Source organism: Miniopterus schreibersii, assembly GCF_964146895.1.
Source record: "Miniopterus schreibersii genome assembly, chromosome: 8".
Taxonomy (NCBI): Eukaryota; Metazoa; Chordata; class Mammalia; order Chiroptera; family Miniopteridae; genus Miniopterus; species Miniopterus schreibersii.
The window spans coordinates 42,597,734-42,612,604 of NC_138109.1; the positions used below are offsets into that span (position 1 = coordinate 42,597,734).

At 44.9% G+C, this 14,871-nt stretch overlaps 1 protein-coding gene across 2 annotated transcripts in view; it reads right to left on the reverse strand.

The window, feature by feature from the left end:
• GNG12 (G protein subunit gamma 12) overlaps window positions 1-14,200 on the reverse strand; it is a 115,017-nt gene extending 100,817 nt beyond the window's left edge. The window contains exon 1 of one of the 2 annotated variants that reach the window (XM_081146254.1): window positions 14,046-14,200. The gene's annotated coding sequence lies outside the window, so the exon portion shown is untranslated. The remainder of the gene's footprint in view (window positions 1-14,045) is intronic. The other variant, XM_081146255.1, reaches the window with a different exon arrangement.
• Between the last annotated feature and the right edge of the window lie 671 nt (window positions 14,201-14,871).

A 14,871-nucleotide genomic window follows, 5' to 3' on the forward strand; every position in this document is an offset into this window, starting at 1 on the left:
TAGGCAGAGGGAAAAGTATGATGAAATCCAGAGAGATTTAAGGTTACCTGGTGAGGATGGGTAACCTGGCCAGCATGAATCAACAGAAAGGGTGTGTGGGAACACAGAAGTGCTTCTCAAACTACCCATGGTGAAAGATCAGCTTTTTGGTTTTATTTCCAATTCAACATGGACCAATACTTTTATAAAATGCAATAAAAGCAAACTGTTAGAAAAATGAAATATAAAATGCAAGTCTACTTTTTTATTAGATTCAAGAGATGTAAAATGACAGTTAAATTGCTATGAAAATCTCTCACTATGTACTCTCCGTGTGTGCACTCACCTAGCTGCAGATCATTAACAAGCAGTTCAGTCTGCAGACCACGCTTTGCGTGGCACCGGGAGGGGGAAAATGATGTGGGGAGCAGTAGGAAAGATGAGCTCCGGCTGTGCTGTCGAGAGCTGTGGGATAATAATGTTTCCTGAGGGCTTTCTGTGTGCCAGGCACTGTCCTAAGTGCTCCACACATATTAATTCACTTAAATTCCAAAACCTATCTGTGAGGTAGGTGCTATTATCACTCCCATTTTACAGATGGGGAAACTGAGACACAGAGCACCTAAACAACTCTTATAAGATTCCAGAGTTCCTAAGTAGCATAGGCAGGCCTTGAACCTGGACAGTGTGAAGTCCGTCACCTGCTGTAATGCCTTTAGGCAGCTGTGAGACAGGAAGTGACATATTTGGATGTTTTAGAAAAATCACCCTGGTGGCAGTTTGGAGGGCACAGGTCAGCTAGGAAGCCATGGCGACAATCCAGGTGAGAGGCAGTGAGGGTAGAGAGCAGCCCTGTGGGCTAGTTAGGAAGCAGACCTGCAGGCATTGGTAGGGAGTGAGAGGTGTCTGAACTAGAGGGAAGTGAAGAGCAGGGAGGGGTTCCAGATGACTCAGGGGTTCAGAGCCTGGCTTCCTGGGGGGATGGAGATGTTTTGCACTGACATTTTCAGAGAAGGCAGAAAGAAAAGCACATTCTGATGGGAAGATAATAAGATGGTTTCCAACAATGTCTACCTGAATTTGAGGAGCCTAAAATAGACAATCTACAGTTGTGTCTTGGGAAAACTCTAGAGACTGTGATCACAGAGTAGTTTATTGAATTCCAGTAACTACTATTTTTACTCCAGTTCTGCTAAACAACTCTCTTCCTTTTCTTCTTTCCCCTTTGTCCAGGTTACACTTAAAACAGTTTAAAAAGAAGAAATTCCCTAATGCTAAACTTGCTTCACAACATATAAAAGGGTTCTGGTCACCAATCCTGATTCTCATTGAGGAAGGAAAGCAATTCTTGACACCAGCTGGGTGTTCTAAAATTGAACTCAATTCTGACATTATCTACCTGAAGATATTATCAGATTCCACAGGGCAAGGGGCTAAGTCCTACAAGACCTTCTCCCCCACCCCCGAACTTCAGACACTAGTCACAAACTATCACCTGTGCTTCTCACCCACTAGCTATAGATCAGAGGTTCCCATGACCCCCTCCTTGTGTTTGATTAATTTGGTAGAATGGCCCACAGAACTCAGAAAACCTGTTTACTCACTAGATTACCGATTTATTACAAAGGATATTAAAGGATACAGATGAACATCTAGATGGAAAAGATGTATAGAGCAGTGTATGGAGAAAGGGCGCTGAGCTTCGATGCCCTCTCCAGACCACCACCCTCCCCTTGTCTCCACCTGTTCACCAACCTAGAAGCTTTCAGAACCTTGTTCTTTTGGGTTTTTACGGAGGCTTCATTACATAGGCATGATGGATTAAATCATTAGCCATTGGTGATTGATTCAAACTCCAGCCCCCCCCCCCCAGGGAGTCTGAAGAGTGGGACTGAAAGTTTTAACCTTCTAATCACGTGGTTGGTTTTCCTGGCAAACAGCCCCCATCCTTAGGTACAGTCCAAAAGTCACCTCATTAACATGAAAAAGATATCTTTATCTTGTCACTTAAGAAATTCCAAGGTTTTCAGGAGCTCAGTGCCAGGAAAGGGAGGAAGATCTCTCTCTCGCACAGACACACACACACACATTTCCTATTATAAATCAAAATATCACAATATTGCTCATAACTATGTCCCCACAGAGTAGGTAACTGATAAGTACTTTTTAAATGAAAAAAGATTATTTGTGCTTATTAAAAACTGAAAAAAGGATGATGGGACAGGCCCTTAGTATTCAATGAGCTAAACAACTTTTAGCAAAGAAATATCTGAGTTCAAGAAAGAGACTTTACAGAGCAATGTCTGCTCCCTATGTTCCTTTCCCTTCCAGGGGGCCACCCCCTCCACCGGATGGACACCTCTTCCTCTTGCGCTTTTCACAGGAACCGTGGGACAGGCAACACTGCGCCACGAAGACCACTGGCTGCAGAGTTAGACCGACCTGGACTAAAAGCAAGATGCTGCCACCACTCACTACCTGCTGTGAAGCAATATACCACCTCTCTGAACCTGCTTCCTCAGGGCTGCTGCAAGGTAAGAGGAATGTACTGGAAGCTCCTAGCACCTGGTAAGTAGTTGTCTGTCACTCAAGGAGTAACTATCATCATCACTGTCATGTCATCAAATGAGCTGCTGGCACACTATTTTCTCATGGTGTTTGCCAAATGCATTTAACTGTGAGAATAACTTCAACTGAAACAGGTGATGGGTACTCTGTGAGCACTACGATAACATTAATTACAGTAACAATAGTTAACACCTGGGCACTCACTATAAACAGGCTGAATGCTTTATATACATTAGTAGCTCCTCTACTCCTAAATCAAAGATAAAGATAGTATTTTGTCAATTCTAAGAAGCATATTCTGTTCACATTTTAATATCCCTGATAATGGGACGATTCTCTGGGACAGGCAGAATGACCCCCCCCCCCCCCAAGAAAGATGTCTATGTTCTAATTCCTGGAACCTGTGAATATGTTCTGTAACATGGCAAAAGGTACTTCACAGGTGCAATTAAGGTTACAGTTCTTAATACAGGGAGAGTAGCCTGGATTATCCAGGTGGGCACAATTGAATCAAATGAGCCTTTTACAAGACAGAACTTTCTCTGGCTAGAGACAGAGAAATAGAGCAGAAGGGCACCTCAGAGAGATTCCAGGCACTCGAAGGAGTTGTCATTCTACTGCTGGCTGTGAGAGGTAGGGTCCAAATGCAAGGACCAGAGGTGGTTTCTAAGAGCAGAGGGTGGCCTCAGGCTGACAGCCAGCCACCAGCAAAGAGGCAGACCTCAGTCCCAAAAAGCAGGGAAATGGATTCTACCAACAACCTAAATGAGCCTGCAAATGGATTCTTCCCAAAGCTTCCCAGTGAGATTTCGGATGTGCAAAACCCAGAGTAGAAAAACCAGCCAAGCCCATGCTGACTTTTGACCTGTAGAACTGTGAGATAATACATATGTATTGTTTTAAGCTGCTAAATTTGTGTTAATCCATTACGGCAACCATCGAAAACTAATAATCTGAGGGTTGATGTGGCTTATAGTTGAATGGGCAATTTTTCTTTCTTTGTGGCACATAGAATAATGGCACATCTCATAATTGATGGCATCTTAGGGTTGTTGAAATATAGTGTTATTATCTCTATTCTGAAAATGGGCAAGTCATCTGAGAGGTCAGGTGAGTAGCCCAGGTGATTGGGGCCGCAAGCCTAAGCTCTAGACCATCACGCACACTGTCAGAGAGCACATAAGGGCTGGAGAATCCTGCTGACAGGCCAAGGAATGGTTAACAGGATACCATAACACACGCACCCCTCCCCCCGCCCCAATCAGGTCCAATTCTGACACGGGATCTTTAAAACATTGACCACTAAGACCTAGCCAGGACCCCAACTCAGCAGTTAAAAAAAACAAAAAATACGGCATGGAAGGTACCCACGGTAGCATTCATCCATCCACTATCAACGGAGCACCTCAAGGTGCTAGGTAACATTCTAGATACGGGGGACAGAATAACAGACCACGAGCCTGTCCTTATGGAGCTGACACTATAGTGGAGGAGAGTAACACTACAGCAACAGAGAAAGAGAAGCACTGGGAGGAAAAAAATAAGCATCCGAAGAGCTGAAAAGCAACCTTCACCAAAATCATAATCTGCATATTCAGGAGCTAACAAGAGAGCGCTGAGCCTAGAAGATCATATCATCCTTTCAGGAGTGTTCGTGAGCTGCCACTAAATGTAGGAACTCCGAGGAGAGTTTTGTTACCATTGTGAGGTTTTCTTGGTTTTTGTTTGTTTCTTTTTGATGGAGATGTCAGCTACCTTTATATGTGAATTTCTAAACGCAAACCAAAAAAACCACAGTCTAACCTGTAATTTCTCTCTTTATGGATTTCATTTTTAAAAGAGGAAAATTAATTTACATCACACTAGCATCCCAAAAGCTGACTGAAAGCACCACAAAAAGAAAAATAATTGTGCGCAACTCCAACTCCACATCCGTCATCAAATCCTGAACTCTGGCTGTCCGCTTATATTGTACTTTTACTTTCTCTTCTCTTTCACCTTGGAAATGGAGTAAACAGCTCTCTGATGGTGAGATCAAAGGGAGAACAGGAGCCCGATTCAGCAGATTAAAAACGTGGCGTGTATAACCTTTCGGGAGATGCATATAAATGGAAAACTCTAAATTTCTGAAAAGATTTTGCAGAAAATGCCATTGGAGTTTATATATTCTCTATCTCTCTCTTGTTTATGTTTGAGAGGGAGAAATTCTAGACTAGAAGATCATCCTCATAATGGTTTTGGAGAAGCCCCAGTTTAATAATACCATTAGCTGAAAACTATTTATAAGTCAGACATTAGCAATTGGCATAAAACCCTACTTTCCACTTCTCTCAATTTTGCACTGACAATCTGGCAGCCAACTTCTACCCTTAGGCCCAAAAGAGCCATCACATTCTTAGGTCAGTATTTAAGAGATTTTGACAGCAGTGTAGGCAAGAGGCTTGCTTCAGGAAAAAAAGGTCAATAAATGCCCACAGGAGGATCGATAGGCATGGACAGCGCACAGGGAAAGATGGACAAATGGCCCCCAACCTCCACCTCACTCATCATTTGAAAAATTTTAATGACCCAAAGTTACCATTTCCTCCTAACCAGATTAGGAAAAATAAAATGAGATGACACACTTCTTGCTGGTGGGGCTGTGGGGAAACAGACCATCCAGTACACTGCCTGTGAGAGGGCAGAATGAGTCAGCCCTTCCAGAGGGCAATTAGTGGGCCCTGTGATTCAGCAGCCCGCGTCCGGGAATCTGGCTTTTCGGTACACCTGCACAAGAGCAAGATGACTTATTATACCTTTATTTGTTGCAGCGCAGTTTATAATAGCAGAAGACTGGAAATACTCCAAAGGTCCAGTAATAGGGGTTGGCCAAATAAACTACGGTACATCCACACAATGGAAAACTATTATTCTAAGAGAAACAGAGAAAGAAAGAGAGAGAAGTTGTGAGAGAGACCTCTGTATGCTTAGATCTCCAGGACATTCCGCTCATTTTAAAAAGCAAGGCACAGAAGACTATATATAATAGGCTACCTTTTGTGAAAAGAGGAAGAATAAAAATATATATTCGTATTTGGTTGTATTTGCAAGTTGTTACCTGTAGAGTGTGTGGGAAAGGCTTGGATGGGATGGGAGCAAGATTTCTCGGTGTGTACCTTTTTATAGGGCTGTAAGGTTTTGGGGGACCAGATAAATATATTGTCTATTTTAAAAAATGAAGAGGTTGTATAAGCCATGTTTCATATGATTGTGTGTTTTTTTTTGTTTTTGTTTTATTTTTTAAATATATCTTTATTGATTTCAGAGAGAGGAAGGGAGAGGGAGAGAGAGAGAGAGAAACATCAATGATGAGAGGGTCATTGATCGAGCCCGCAACCCGGGCATGTGCCCTGACCAGGAATCGAACCCTGATCGCCTGGATCCTAGGTCGACGCTCAACTGCTGAGCCACGCCCAGCCGGGCTCATATGAGTGTGAAGAACAAGGTTGGCTAAGGAGTTTAGCTCAGGGGTCTGGGAAACCTGGGTGGAGGCGGGTTAGTTCTCAAGTTAACATCAGTAAATCAGAGAAAGCTCAGTCCAGAGTTCAGGAGGTGAGCAGAGTGAACATGGGGAGTTGACCTCTGCCCTGCTTTATGTCACCTGCTGGGTGTGGGTGTCCCTTGGCCCCCTGACATTTATTACAGCCAGAAGGAAGTCAGAGACCTGGGAGTGAATGGGAGGCACTAGGGTCGCCTCCCAGGAAGCAGGCCAGAGGCGTTTATTTGCTTTCTGGATTTGGACAGTAATGGCTGAAGCACTGTGCTCACCAAATATTTATGTTAAACAAAAGAGGGCAAAGCATATGCCGAAATATTCTGCTTAATTCAACAGAGAAATATTCCTGAAAAGTTGAGACTCCTGGAATTTGGTAAAATCAAATCATACTGTAAATGCAACAGGTACATTTGCTACCTAAAAAATTCTGTAGGGAATCCCTGTTAGGAAATGTCATCTCCTGCTAGTTCTGTTTTGGGAATCAGAGTTTGCCTGAAGAAAGCTGCATTTAACCAGATTAAATGTGAAAGGCAGTCACCTTTCTGTGCTTGTGGGCTTTTCCCATAAGGTGCAGCCTCTGCATGAAACAGCAGAAGACCAAGGTCCTAAATACAAACCCAGGCCTTTATCCTCATAATCACTGCCTTAGCAGTTTGATCCACTAAACATGGCTGATCGTACCTGCAGTGCAGATTGCCTCCCCGGAGAGGAGCCAGGAAAGGGAAGTTAATTCTGAGAGTAGGCTTTATAAAGGATCAACTTAAAAGAGAAGGCATACAAGAAGCGCCAGCTGGCACTGGGGACGGTCACGGACACGGACACACACACATGCACACACACAACTTCCTTTCTTAGATTTTGGTAACTTTAGCAATAAGGCTCCCCCCTTCTTACCCCCTAAACCAGAAAAGTCTTTTTACACAAGAAGTGCTCAGAGGTAAGTTCCAAAGGCTCCTGAAGCCACTTGTCCTTTGCATCCTGTCCCCAAGGGGAGGGCCCACTACTGGTCAATAAATAACATGAACCCCTGTGCACATTCCCAGGAGTGAGCACTTCATTCCCTTCATCAGGTGGACTACAAAAGAGGTGTGGGGATCCTGGTATGTATCAGACAATACTAAGCATGTTGTTGGTATTTGACTAACAGTAAGCAACATCAACACCACCCCAAGAGCTAGTCCTTACCTGCCCCTTAGGAAATGATGAACTGAAGAGGGAGAAGCCTGTCACAGGGAACATGAACCACTGAAGGTCATTTCCCAGACAATACAATCAATTTTACTTTTTTGATTAAAAAAACCCAACAGTGGCTCATGCACTTGGCTGGCACACACTGCAGAGAATATGGTTTTATTCCTTCATTCCACTGGCATTTATTAAGCACCTACAATGAGCCAGACTCTGCTGGCTCATGGCAGTTAGAGGGTTACTGTGGCTGGAGGGACGGTGAGAGGCAGAGGACTGCTGGCCACATCATGCCTTTGTGCAAGTTAGAGAGAGGCAACCCCTCAAAGGTTTCGGTAGTCTAGGTACAGGATAGGCAACACGTCTTCCAGCTTAACACTTTCCCAATTTGCCCGAGATTCTGGTTGACTAAACTGGTGTGATGATTTTATATTAATGAAGTCCTCACTGAGTCTCAATAAAGCCCAAGCAACTTTTGGATTTTGATTCCTCTTTCCATCCTTAGATTTATTTAGCTTATGTTGAGAGCAAAACTGTGTTGTTCCTCTGCAGTAATTTCTCCCCGAAAAGCAGACAAAATCTGAGGTCATCACAAGCTTGCGGTCTTAGTCAAAGGGTCCCAGTGGGGGCTGAGGGTTTAATGGCCGGTGCTCAGGGACATCTTGGCTGGTAATCTGCAGCTAAATAAAAGCTTGATTATTCTATATTGGTAAAGTTAAGATTCCACCCCTAAAGGGTTCACGTTGGTTTGCACACAGCCATTTGGAATAAAGGCAACTCTCTATAAACAGAATGCAAGTGCAGAGAGGACAGCTGATTCGGAACCCACGCCAGTGAGCATTTGTGATGACGCCAACCCAGGTTAGACCAAAAATTACGTCTCTCCTGAGTCAACCAAATGGGATCCATGTGAATTATGTGACACTGACTGCAAGGGGAATGGCAGTCTATTCCATAAGAAAGCAGAGGAGATGTAAGGCCTCCTGTCCCTCTGGCCCCAAAGTCACTTGCTTACAATCAATCAATGTGAAAAATTGAAAAAGATTCTTAGCAATTGATTCACTAAGGCAGACCTAGAAGAAATTCTTCTCTTAGCTATTAATTCTCCAGCAGAATTGAAAGTATCAAGTCTTAAGAGTCTGCAACACCCTGGCTTTTATTATACAGTAATCCTCTGAAATGCAGACCCATTAAAAGAAGACAAAAAACCTCCTTGTCAGAGGATGGCAACCAGACACTCACAGCTAAGCACTTTTACGATACCCAATAAAGCCTGACATGATAAACCAAACATTTAAGTGACAGTAGAAATGATTTTCAAGAGACTCGGCAATAAGTGGAATAATTCAGCTAGAAGTAACCTTCAGTCAAATCACCTCCACCCTCTGCCCGGGATCCAAGCCACCTGCTCACTATTCTTTCATTCCTGAGAGGAAAAGTGGTGAGGACAGGGCCTGTTGGTATAGCTGGCTCTCGGTTAGGCCTTAGCAGGCCAGTTCCTTCATCTGTACTCCCAAGCCCTCTTTGGGAGTCCCGGAATGGCAGAGGCTGATTTTACAGATCACTTCAGACCTGCTGAGTCTCTGAGGCAGCTTTGGAAGTTTCAACTTCTACAGCTGAAGGATGAGACCAATGAAAGGCAATGATAATTCTCAGGTGGGCCATCTCACCCCTAAAGGGAGCTGGATGCACCTCCACTTCAGCTCTTGGCACAGGGCTTAGTGAATGGAACGTGGAGTTAGAACAACTCTGGGTCGACTTCTGTTCTGGCCACTGAGGGAGCCTCAGCTTCCTCATCTGGGCTGTTGAGAAGACTGAGCAAGACCATGTATGTAAAGGGCTTACACCTGGGCCCAGCACACAGAACAGCTCCATAAATGGAGTCACACAATTCTGCCAGAAGTATTTTTTATCTATCGAACTTTCCTGTTAAATTAAGTGCACTTATGTCTTCCTCGTGACTGTCTCGCAGGCATCTGACACGCTGAAGGTGCTGTGTGCATGCAGCTCGTCAATGCAGGGCCAAGATCTGGGAAGTGACAGCTTCCATACATCAAGGTTGGTTGACTGGGTCTGTATGCAGACCCTAATTTCAAACATCTCGTACAAAGATAAACCTGCAAACTTCTGAAAGAGCCTCTCTTTTACTGCTAAACAATTCTCACTATCAAAGTTTTGACATTTACTTGCTTTGTGGGCTGCTGTTTTTTCAGCAGCAAAACCCTGCTATATGTTGTAAAACACCAGAATTTTTACTGAGTAACTGTTATACGTATAGATTATTTTTTATTATATATTCATGCTCACTGGGGAAAATGGGGGGAGGAAAGGGGAAAACACCATAGTCCCACCATCCATTTGTCTGAATTTTCTTCTAGACTTTCTTTTCTATGCATACATTTTTAAAACCTGATTGTAACTGTAATAATGCACTGTAACTGTGCACAGTACCCTTCCCCTACTTTACCTAGTGTAACATGGACTTCATAGATTACTTTTAAGTTTCTAATAAGGAAAATAAGATAGAGATCTAGGAGAATTACAACTTGTTGCAAAACTAATATTGTAATCCTTTTCACATTTAAAAGTGCAATGATGCCCTGGCCCATGGGGCCTAGGCAATTCGGTGTCATCCCCATACAGCAACAGGTTACTGGTTCCATTCCTGGTCAGGGTACATGCCAGGGTTGGAGGCTAGATCCCAGGTAGGGGGCATGCAGGAGGCAGTCAATCAATGCTTCTCTCTCTCCTTCTCCCTTCATCTCTCTCTAAAAAATCTTAAAAAAACACACAATGCAATAACAATTGCTTTAATTATATTCTCTTACTTCATAAACATTGTTTAGAGGGATTTTTTAAATTACTGAGCTTTTTTAGAATTTTGGGAAACACTGAAATTTTGTATAGTTGTTTTCTTGTTACAAAATAATACTTGCTCATTACATAATATTTAGAAAGAGAAAATTTCAGTAAGTAATAATTTAACATTAATATTTATTGAACATAGAAAATGTGTCAGGCATTGTTCTAAATGCTTTAGACAGATTAACTCATGTATTCCTCACAACACCTCATTGAAGCACAGAGATATTAAGTAACTTGCCCACATTCTACACACTTAGAAGCATAAGCCAGGAATCCATCACTAAGCTATGATGTTCTAGGAGTAAAAAGAATCAATAATTTATTCAGTCAAGTCCTCCGCTGCTTCAGAGTATAATGTGATAGGCAAGAAATGATTCATAACAACACGATACCCTTTACAGTTATTTAAAAATATTACAAAGCACCATCTCTGTGTCCCTGTGGAACATTTAGTAAAATGAGAAGTCATGTGTGGCATGAGCTATGATTCCAATCAGTCCAATCCTATGCACCCAATGTGCATTAAGAAAAAACAACAGGCACTTAAAAGGGTTTGTTTTTCAAGATGAAAGCATTTTAAAAAATTTTGCAAATGATTCAATGATGAGTAGATTTCCTGAATTAACTGAACATGCATTCCCACAAAAGTTTATAATCAGTCATAATGCTTTTACAAAACGTTTACTAAACACTCCCAATCAGCCCTAAACACTACTCATGGCTTATCTATTGGCACTGGACATCGGTACATGAGAAAGTAAATAACTGGATACCCTTGGGTCACATTTCTTCATACTTTAATTAAAAGTCATACTTGGTTAAAGATAAATACTTCTGTTCCTGGTTTAATTTCCTACACAGGGCTAATAAACAGAACTATTTGAAACATAAATTCCCTTTAAATTTAAATATGATTAATGAAATGTTTCTGACTGCCTAGTTCTAAAAAATATTATATACATCTGTAACTTCAACACTAAAAGCATATTAAAACTTAATCCATTAGTCATAATTATTCATATCACTGTGGTAGAAACATGACACACATATGTACACAAATATTTTACATCTATCTATAAAACCAGGTACCTTCTTTGGAATTTAAAATTGCACTATCCAGCGTTTCCCAAAGGTTCTAGCTGCCATCTCGTAATTTATCCAAGAGCCTGCTGCCAGAGTCAGCTAGATCAGTAAAATATCTAATAATTTTGAACATTAACTGTGTGCAAAGTGTTTTCCAAAGATTGTTTCATATACTTTCATAAAAATCCTAGAAATAGAGACTGCTATCATCCCCATTCTACAAATCAGACTGAAAAGGGTTAAATAACTAATATTCCCATCCAGGTCTGTCTGCATAACACCAAAACCCACACCACAAACCACTGTTAAACTGCTCCTCTTCCAAACCAGGCCTCGGAAAAATTGTATTTGATTCCCACAGTCTACCGCCCTAGATTAAGCTTAAGCTGACATATAAAATTAAAAAAGAAAACAAAACAACACACCCAATTACAAATCCAACACAATAAATGACATAATTCTAAATGTGAATTTTTTTTTAATTGAGTTTATTGGGGTGACATTGGTTAATAAAACTGTATAGGTTTCAGGTGCAGAATTCTATAATACATCACCTGTATCTTGTATTGTGTGTTCACCGCCCAAGTCAAGTCTCCTTCTATCACCATTTATCCCCCCGTGAATTTTTTTTTTCTCCCAGAGAGAGGTTTTCAACAAAAAACATGCACACAAAAACCCTACTAACTAACCATTTCCTCAAGTGTTTTCACTACCAAGCTCTTAGCTGTCACAACCTGACAAACCACCCATGTCCTTCAACAAGTGACAACAACACAAGCCCAACACTGCAAATCACACTGTTAGAGAGCTAGTCTTGCAAATGAGCCTGGAGCTCGCTACACAGAACATTTTTATAATATTAATCTTCTCAGTCTCCTGTGAAACAGATTCACATATTTACGTATTTCTACACAAATTTAAATGCTGTCGGGGTTCAATACCTAGTGTATTACCTGGGCTAAACACAGTAAAAATAACAACTGCAAAAAAAAAAAAAAAAACCCCACCAAAAAAAACACACCACGCCTGCATTTTTTTATAAGGTTTAAAGTCGCAGTTCTTAGACCGTTCAGCATTTTTTTGGACCTCAACCAAGGTTTTATGGTGCCAGTTAACTGTTAGGGAACTCAAAGGGACTGAACATTTGATCGGAAAGTCCTTTTATCACTTTAGCCTCTATAAAACCTTTGATGGCTTTTAAAAATTATGTGGTGTGTGAATCATGTTTGTTTATTGGAAAAAGGACCGGCTAATACATACAATTTTGCCTGGACATAACAAACAGCTCCTTACTTGAATGTGATTGTTTTGGCAACAGTAACAGCCACCCGCCTGCCTCCCTGGCTCTCCTAGGTGAGGGCCGCCATCCGGCGACGTCCACCCGCGAGCTGAGCGCACCCGCAACGGTGCAGCAGCGACGAGCGCTCGCACCACCACCGCAAACTCCGCTTTGCAAGCAGACAACACGCGGATACAGACCCCGACTCTGACAACACCCAAAAGATTCATTATAGACAGTCTATTCAGACGGAGTTTCCACAGCCCCAGGAAATATAAACAGCGTCCGCAAAGACAACGGGGGTGGGGGTGGGGGGATAACTGATGGGAAGGAAGCCGATCATGTGAAGTTTCTCCAACTCCACAGGGTCTAATAAATTCCCGGCTGTTTCCACTCGGAGCAGCCATTAAACGCGCCCTGACACGTGGGCACAGGGGACCTCCCTTCTCTCCGGTTTTTGTCCATTTCCTTCTCCGTGCACTTGTTTGTATACATACAACCACGCCCGGGCGGGGGGACCGACCACACGGTCACAGGCCTCATCAATTCCTTCTCTCACATTTCCAGTCGTCCAAAGTTTCACTCCACGGCCGTGATTTAACCAGAATCCAGAGTTCCTTTCCGAAAGTTATGAATGGTTTAAGTTTACAAGACGCGAACGTAAGGCGAGGGACGAGCGAGTGTCGGGAGACTTCAGCTACAGCGTTTGAAAATTAGCTTTAATGTATATGCCCTAGTTAAAATGTTTAAAAATAATAAAATAAAAAAGGAAGTCACCCTGATCCACGCAGTAAGTGTCCGGACAATACTTTTTTTTTTTTTTTTTTTAAATCCCGCAAGATACACGTCTGAGCCTTGACTTCCCCATAGTATCTGTCACCTGCAAATACGGGTCTCCGGGTCACTACTTGCTCAGGGTGGCTCGCGGGATGTGTGCTCTGGGTCCTCCCCTCTGCGACCCGCCACCTCCCCGCTAGACCCTCCGCGCCCAGCGGGTTCCCGGGCTGCGCACCAGCGGGCTAGTCCCAAGAAAGCGGAAGAAAGTAGGGAAGAGGGGCGTGGCGCCGGGTCGCCCCCAGAGGCCGGCCCTCCTCCCAAACCCCGCACCACCGCACAGCCGGGGCTGGGTACACCGGCGCCTCACAGCCCCAACGGGGCGCGGGGCGCACAGCCCCGGGCGGGCGAGGAAGCGAGCGAGCGAGAGAGCGGGGAGACCTTTCCCCCGGCTCCGGCCCCCATCCTAGGAGCCGCTTCCCCAGCCCTAGCCCCGAAGGTCCCCCCGCTTTCCGTGCCCTCCGGCAGCCGCCCGTCTAGGCGAGCGCGCCGTCGGTCGCCGGCTCCGGCGTCCCTAGCCCTCCCTCCCCCAACCCCTTCTCTGGCGCCCAGTGCCCCGACCAGTCCCCGCCCTCCGGGACACTCTTCCCTCCTTCCTTCCTTCCTCCGTTCCCTCCCTCCATCTCGCTTCCCAGCACCGGGAACTCGGAGGCGGCCCCCGAACTGGCCGGCCGCCGCCCCGCGCTGCGCCCCCGTCCTGGCTGGGACCCGACTCACCACCTGCGTCCGCGCTCGGCGCTCACTGGTCCGCCGGTGCGCAGCCCCGCCGCCGCCGCCGCCGCTGGGGACTCGGTCTCTAAGGGCTCCTGGAGACGGCTCCGACCTCTCCTCCGCCGCCTCCTCCTCCTCCTCCCGCGGCTCCCGCGTCGGCTCCGCCTCGCTCGAGGTAGGCGGGGCGGACAGCCCGACGGGCGGGGCGGGGGCGGCGGCGGCCCGCACTCCTTCCTGCGGCCCGAGCCCTCCCTCCGTCCGTCCCAGGCTCCCTGGCTGTTCCCGGGTCCGACCGCCGAGCCCCAGGCGCGTCCCGGCTGGCAGGGGGGGAAGGTTGGGAGCTGTGAAACTCCGCGAGCGTCTGTCCGCCTTGGTCGTTCCCATTTTTCCCTTTCGGATTCACGGACGCCCTGGAGTTGAAAGACTCTTGGAGACCCCGCTTGATGACCTTCCAGGGGGCCGCCCCGACTCCTCGGAAGTTTCCTTCGCGTGCGAACTCCTCGCCAGCCCCGATGCCAGCAGTCCCCTGGGCCGCGAACGTGCGCGCCGCCAACCCCCTACACCGAAGTTAGGCTCCGCTCCAGGAATTTCTTAAGAAAACAGTCACAGTAAAATTTAAAGGGCCCTGGGGCCCCGGAGAGATTTTGTTTCCCAGCAAGTGGAGACATAACTGCGGCTTGTTGTAGTTGAAGTACATCCACTCATTACGAGCCCCCCTCCATCGCTCCCCCATGAAATCTGTATTTCCGAATGCCGAGCACCTGGCAGAGTTCTGCGTAATAAATTAATTGGATTTGGTTGGGGTTTTTTTCTCGATGGATTCAGGGCCGGG